Genomic DNA, 8,467 nt, shown 5'->3' with positions numbered 1-8,467 from the left:
TGGAATTTGCTACCATCGATAAAACGGGTTTAGGATTCACAGTGCAAATAGCCTTCATCCTTTTTTGTGAACTGTTCCACCATTAATTATAACATATCTTCCAGGTTCAGAAAGACAAGTACCACATGACCCTATGCATATGTGGGACATACTGAAGTTGATGTCATAGAAGCTGAGAGCATGAGAGCTACCAGAGGCTGGGAAGCTCAGAGCCACCAGAGGCTAGGACAGCTTCGTCACCTACTTCTGACCTCCATGGGCACTGCACTTGCACACTAGGTACACACACATACAGGCAAACAAAACATACAAATAAAAAAAATCTTTTTTATTGTATTTCTTTTTATTTTTTAAATAATTTTTGAGAATTTCATACATGCATATAAGGTGCTTTGATCAAATCCATGCCCACACCCTTCCTTCCAACATTCTCCCCTCTGAAGAGGTAACCCTAAAACCTTTTAAGGATTAGATACAAGCTCCCAAATACTTTTGACATTTTGACATTTTTGGCCTTTGGAACAGAATGTGATGCTAACAGGCCCAAGGACATTTTGACTTTTAGACCATAAACTGGCTATGTTTCTTTGGGGTCTTTTTGCCCTAACTGCTTAGCCAATTCCTACCTCCTATTCAGATTTTTTTTTTTAATTATTCTTTGACAATTTCATACATGTATATGATGACTTTTAATTATTTATGCCCCCATTCCCCCTCTCTCATTCCCCTCCCTTTCCCACTGAAGCCCTTTTTCTCCTCACAAGTGCCCCTTGTACTTTCATAACACTTTTTGTGTATGATTTTTAGAATTTAATTAGACTTGTTTGCATGACCATGGGTGGGAGGTTATTTATAGGAGGATGATGACTTATCAATGCTTACACCACAGAAGAAAATGATAGGCCTGTCCCCAGTAACCATTAACTGCCAATCGTTCCTTAGGAAGAGGTGAGGCCTCATAGGCTCCTCCCTCATTCATGACAGAAGAAAGGATTTTGAAAAGGTTTTACCACGAGACTTACAAATGTTTACAGATATAATTTTATTTAATCTATTCAAATATTATATAAGGTTTACATGTGTCAAAATATCATGTTATCTCATTAGTATTTTTATGTCTTTAGGAACTAAAGGAAGAAATAAAGATGTCTAAGAAACATCTCAAAAAGTGTTTTATATTAATTCACCAAATACCATATTCTAGGCTCTGATGATACCACCTTTAAAAGTAAATATTTGCTTTGTTAATTAAAAAATATGTGAATGTCAGCAATAAAATGAAATCATATAATTTTTTTTTTTTTGCTGAGGTTACTACTATGCTTTGAGTGTGGTATGTTTTAAGGAGGAGATTGGTTGAATGGTCTTAGCATCTCCATTCACTGGACACACGCAGCTTGAGTAAATGCAAAGGTCATAACTCTGAACTCCAGGGTCAGTATTTGAATGCACCTCTTGCCACTTTAATGAAGTTTTTGTCACTTGAATTCTACATTTTTTTTTCAAATAGAGCTAGAGTATACATCTTGAAGAACTGCTTATGTGTGAGAGAAAGAAAGAGATTTCTACATATTGAAATAAAATAAATTGTAACATTCCATGCTAGATTCTTTTTACTTAATTCTTCCCAAAGCTGTTGCTCACTTCAGTTTCAGCAGGTTATTCCTCAGTGTTGGTAAAGGATTAAAATTTCTTTGGGATTTCCATTTATCACTATGATTTTGAAAAGGTAAAATTGACAATTCATCCAGTCTCTTTAAAGCTCAATTTTGAGGTAGATTATAGTTATATAAATGGATATCAAGATATAGAGATACAGAGATAGAAAAATATAAAGTTATAGAGAGAGAAATAGAGAACAGAGAAAGATCTAGAGAGAGTTTGTCCTCAGACTTGTAAGACTTTTCTATTAATTTGATTGATATTTTTTACTATTTTCTAATCATGAAATTGCATTACTTTCAGTGATAGTCTCACATTCTCATACAATGACTCTAAGAAAAGATAATTATATTTCTTCTCACCCAGAGTCAGGAGTCCCTACAGAGGAACCATGTGTCTGTGAGTCACGCTTTTCCTTGTTTTCATTGTAGTTCGATATTCCTGCCTCAGGCTCAGCTGCAGTGTCAATTCCTTGTTCAAACACTTGAGTGGACGAAAGGGCCCAGAAGGGACATATGTGATATAAACATTCTTTTTCATTAATTCACCAAATGCCATATACTAGGATCTGATGATACCATGTTAAAGAAAACGAATATATATATGTGTGCCCCATGAAGTCTCCTTACAGAATCACAGTTGATAATAAATAAGCAGAAGCTGCTACCTGACATTTCTCCAGTTAAAATTATATAGAAAACAAAAGTGATAAAAGACAGCAGACACTCTGGCAGCATCAGTTACAAAATAGTAAGAAATAGAAATAATACGACAGAGCCATAGTCATAAAAACTCATGGTACTGGCGCAAAAACAGACACATAGATTAATGGAACATTATTGAAGATCTAAACCTGAGTACACACAATTTCAGGTACCTGATATCTGACAAAGGTGCTAAGAACACACAATGGAGGAAAGACAGCATCTTCAACAAATGGTGCCGGCAAAACTCGATCTCCACCTGTAGAAGAGTGAAACTAGATCCTTACCTTTCGCCTTGCACAAATTTAACTCCAAATGGATCCAAGACCTCAATGTGAAACTGGAAACCCTGACACTGTTAGAAGAAAATATTGGCAGTAACTTACAGGATATAGGTGTAAGAAAGGATTTTCTAAATCAGACAGAAGTTTCTCAGGAATTAAGGTCAGCAATCAATAAATGGAACCTCATTAAACTAAAAAGCTTCTGTACTGTCTCTGTGCGGCTTGGGGGCTGGCTAGCCCTTTGGGGTGTCTTGGGATTACCTGTCCGGGGCAGGGGGAAAGTAGGCACAAAGTCAGACACAGACTCTGGGAGACTTACTCTGCAGTAAGCAAGCAAGCTCCTTTATTGTGTACAAAGGGCTTTTCTTTATAGCCCCCGAACTTCTCCTATTGGCCCTGAAGGCTGAGCTGTTTATTGTCCGTTGGTGTAACCGTCGTGTCATCTGTCTCTAGCCAGGGTGGCAGATATCAGGTTAGCAGTTTGAGGAAGTTGGCTGCGGAAGAATGGCGCGCCTGCCTCCAGGTCTGGTGCCTGGCAGATATCCACGGACCCCCTCCTATACTGTACAACAAAAGAAACAATCAAAAAAGGGAAGAGAAAACCCACAGAATTGGAAAAAATCTTCACCAGTGAAACATCTGACAGAGGTTTAACATCCAGAATATAAAGAACTCAAAAAAGAAAGAAGTGAGAAATAAAATGACCCAATTAAAAGACGGGCTAAAGATCTAAACAGAGAGTTCTCAAAGGAAGAAATAGAGATGCTAAGAAACATCTCAAAAAGTGTTCAATATCGTTAGTAACTAGGGAAATGCAAATTAAAACCACCCTAAGGTATCACTTTACCCCAATCAGACTGGCTAGGATCAAGAGAACAAATGACACCTAATGCTGGCGAGGATGTGGAGAAAGGGGAATGCTCATTCACTGCTGGTGGGATTGCAAACTCCCTCCATGAGACTGAAGGACCTGATGTCTACGTGGATGATGAATTTAAAACAGGTCAGCTGGCAGCACTTAATCATTAGAGTCAGTGTGAATGATATTCACTGTTATAATAATAATAATGATAATAATAATAATAATAATAATAATAATAATAATAATGAGTCCTAGCAGACAGCCTGAGAGAGTGAGTTTGGACCACCTCCATCAAGGTAGCTGCTGGAGCTCATCAGACAGCCAGAGAATGTGGGGTTCTGGCCTCCCTCTGGCCTCCAACTACCAGAGGGCCTGAGAACCCAGGGGTCAGCCTGACAGCCCCAAGATATCCTTTTAAATTCCAGGTCCTTTTAATAAGATGATGCTATACAGCTCTGCATAATGCATAAAATAACTACCATCATCACAACTTTGGCTGAGCCTGATCACTAAGCATAGTCACAATTGGGCTTGTTGACAGTTGTGATCATTCACTAAAGGAGTGCCAAGCAGGGTCACTGAACCCTCAACTGTATATCTAGCCACTCTTCCCAGTCAACTAGTCCAGCCTTGGAAGACAAAAGAAAAATGAGGAAGAACCCAATAGAGACGTGCTTTTAGAAGCCCTTGTCAAGAAACTCCAATGGACTCATATGAACATTTGAAAATTTCCCTGTTCTGACCTATTTCTAGTTCCCTGTCTAGAACTTGTAATGCTAATTACTCTTGCCTTTACTTCTCCTTCACATCTCCCATTAATGATTCAAGGATTTCTTATCTCCTTAGAGACAAAATTTATGCAGTTTGGGAGTCTTTTAGACAGACCCACTGAAGGGGTACTCCAAATGCCTCACCCTACATCCCTGTTCAGCATGGAAGAAGCTAGAGCGGTCTATGTCCCTGTTCCCTATTGGCAATTTGGGTAACCTCTTCAGAGGGTGGTGTGATAAGAATAGGAGGTAGGAATTGGCTAGGCAGTTAGGGTATAAAGACCCCAAAGAAATATAGCCAGTTTTCTTGGTTAAAAGTCAAAGTGTCCTTGGGCCTGTTAGCAACATACTCTGTTCCAAGGCCAAAAATGTCAAAAGTATTTGGTAGCTTTTATCTAATTCTTAAAAGATTTTAGGGTTACCTCTTCAGAAAAGAGAATGTGGGAGGGCATGGATTTGATCAAAACCCCTTATGAGAGCCATTTCACTATTGAGAGCCATTTCTTAGAAAACACTTGAGTATGAAGACTAAAATTCACAATGGGAACTTGTCCCAATTCAGCTTCTCAAGATTCATTTACAAGAATAAATGCTAGTATATTTCTTTTAAAATCAACTTTATAAAAATCATGATGTATTTATACTTTTCAAGTACCTGGGCAAGCTCAAGACAAAAAAAGTTTGCCAAAACTCAAGATAAAAAATGGACAGGAAAAAAAATTCCTCCAAGATCATCTGGAAATTTTAAAATGGAGAAACATCTGTTTATCTATCTACTATCTATCTATCTATCTATCTATCTATCTATCTATCTATCTATCATCCATCACCTATCATCATCTTCTATCATCTATCTAGCTATCATCCATCTATCATCTATCTATCTATCTATTTATCTATCTATCTATCTATCATCTATCTATCCATCTAATCTATCATCTATCTGACAATAAAGAGTATTATTTGGTTTTAGATATTTAACCAAATAATACTTTTTAATCTATCTATCTATCTATCTATCATCCATCACCTATCATCATCTTCTATCATCTATCTAGCTATCATCCATCTATCATCTATCTATCTATCTATTTATCTATCTATCTATCTATCATCTATCTATCCATCTAATCTATCATCTATCTGACAATAAAGAGTATTATTTGGTTTTAGATATTTAACCAAATAATACTTTTTAATATTTTATTTATTTTTATTTTATGTGTATGAATGCTATGTCTGCATGTGTGTAAGTGTACCTATGTTGTACATTGCCTGTAGAGGACAGAAGAGTGTGTCAGATCCCCTGGAGTTACAGATGGTTGTTAGCTGCAATGTGGGTTCTGGAATTCAAACCAGGGTCTTCTGCAAAAACAGCCAGTGGTCCTAACTGCTGAGCCATTTCTCCAGTCCCCACTCCCAAATAATACTCTTTATTGTCTTTTTAAATATTTTTTTTACATTTTATTTGTTATTTTATATGTATGGATGTATTGCCTGCATGCGAGTGTACCCATGTCTTGCAGTGCCTGTGGAGGACAGAAGAGGGGGTCAGATACCCTATGGACAGTTGTTAGCTGCCCTGTGGGTGCTGGGATTCAAACCCAGGTCCTCTGCAAGATCCGTCAGTGCTCTTACCTACTGAGCCATCTCTTCAGCCCTTATTTTTAATTTTTTAACTTTATTTTTATGTGTTTCATATAATTCATCTTATTCATATTTAGAGCCCCTCTCTTATCTGCACCCCCATAACCTGCCACAGGGTTTCATATATTTTGTCATGTATGTTAAGGCCTATCAAGTCAAGTTTGTGCACTCTGCTCTCAGTGTTAATTCGTCCACTGGAGCCTGTTCAGTCTATCTAGCATCATTCCCTCAAAGAAGACCAATTCTCTCTCACCCAGTGTGAATCACTTGTCAGTGGTTCCTCAGCTCAGGTCAGAGAATTCTTATCCATTTTTCCAGTTCTAAGCTGAGTTTTTCTCTGGATTGAGTTTGCATGGGTCTTATGCATTCTGTCATCATTGCTGTAAGTTACCATGAGCAAATTCCCAGCTGCCTGGAGAACTCTGCTTCCTTGAGGTCATGTACCACCCCTACCATGTCCCTGGATAAAACTCCTCTATTAAACCTTCTGAGACTCAGTGCTCAGAGACCATTGCAGAAGAGGGGGTGGAAAGACTTTATTGTCATTTTTTGAGTGTTAAAGTGATAGTATCTTTGACATATGGTCAGAGCAAACTCAGAGCAGGGTCATACATCTCAACAATATTCTCACTGAAAAAATTAATATGTACATAAAACAGAAGGAAAAGTTGAGCACATAGCATTAATATTTTCTTATTGATCTTTAGTTTTAATTGACAAATATAAATAGGTATATTTATATACCATTTAGCTTGTGGACAAGCTAAATGAATTTGATTGGCATATCTGTACCTCACACACCATTTACTCGCAGGAAGAATACTTAAGATCTATTTTACCAATCATATTCAAGTATGCGATACATTGTTATCAACTCTGTTCCAGGTAATACATGCTGCACAATAGACTCGAAATTATTCATCATAACTAATACGTTAATGCTTTATCTAAAATTCTCCTTCTACCTTTTGCACAACATATTTATTTGTTTAAACATCAGGAAAATGAAACTAAGTGGAAGTGCCTTAGGGGAAAAAAGGAGCCAACACAAATCACAATAAAAATTTAAAGTAAATTCAAAAAGATTAAAATATGGATTTTAAAATAAATAGTTTAACAATAAATATAGTTCTTCATGCATTAGGTGCTTTTCTCTTAGTTATTCCAGAAGTTATAGGCTGTACTTGGTGTGCTTTTCCTAAGAATGCATCCAATGATAACTTGCTTCCTCTTCTTTCCAGTCTCTTCTCTCTCCCCCCTCTTCCATCCTCCTTTTTCTCTTTCCTCAAACTTTTTATACAAATTTAAAGCATCTGTCAAATGTGGAACTTTCAGGCAAGTCAACCCTGAGATGAATTCTCAGTTCACAAATTTTGAGTGGCTTGGAAGCTTTCTTTGAACATTTACCTAACTTCCCTTTATATAGTTCTCACCAGAATGGAATATATTAGATAAGGAGATTCCAAAGACTAAGAAATAAATTTATTTCTCTTTCTTTCTGAACCATGATTTAAATTTTAAAAGCTGACAGCTTGCTTCTACAGTTCTGCAGTATGGCAGGATGAAAAAAAAAGAAGACTGGACAGGCAGTCGCTAAGAGAGAGATTTCAGTTCCTTGGATGTTACTGCACAATCACACAAGGAAATCACATAGTCTCCCTCTGCCTCAGTTTCCACATCTCTCAAGTTTAGGGCTGCATCTGATAGCTATGGTTGTGGTTTATAATCCTAGTGTTTTATATCTGAATCTTTCCCAACATACCCCACAAAGGTCTGTTAGTGGACCTGGCTACTCTGTCCTCCTGGGCAGGTAGAGCGTCACCAGCTGGGCAGATATGTTAGAGAGAGAGAGAGAGAGAGAGAGAGAGAGAGAGAGAGAGAGAGAGAGAGAGAGAGAGACTATATCCTAGTATCCACATTAACTATCCTGGAAAGTACTGCATCAACTTGAGTACAAAGTTGAACAGTAATGGAGAGAGTAGATATCCTTGATTCAAGAGAAAGTTTCAGTAGCATACCGGTTTATGTCTATATGTTGCAGTTTTTCCTCCTTAGATGTTCTTTAAGACTTTCCCATCTGTGCTAGGAATTTGGTATCGAATTTTATCAAATTCTCTTTTGCATTTATTGATCCGATCAAATAAATTATCCCTTTTATTTTGCAAAAAAAGAGTGACAAAATACTGTGGCTTGTTAAATCACAGCCTCTCTTTGATGATTTTAACAAGGACTCCTCCAATGAAAAGAACAGTAGTTAGGCATGCAGAAATTATTCATTCATGGGTCAGAAAACTAACTTCATCACAGGAGCTATAATTCACTGTATAAAATTTTCCAATGTTCTTTCTAGGAAATATTAGACATTTAATGCCATTTTTGGAATTGATTTTTCTGATATCTTGATATGCATGTGTAACAGGAACTTTAAAACCAAGGCTACAGTAAATATAGGAAGCACATTTTTTAAAAGGAAAACTAAGTGACTTTTCAGTACAGACAATTCAGTTAATAAACCTTTCTTTCTTTATTTTTTCTTTA

Source organism: Nannospalax galili, unplaced genomic scaffold (assembly GCF_000622305.1).
Source record: "Nannospalax galili isolate Female #2095 unplaced genomic scaffold, S.galili_v1.0 scaffold255, whole genome shotgun sequence".
In the NCBI taxonomy this organism is placed as follows: domain Eukaryota; kingdom Metazoa; phylum Chordata; class Mammalia; order Rodentia; family Spalacidae; genus Nannospalax; species Nannospalax galili.
This window is presented reverse-complemented; position numbering follows the sequence as displayed.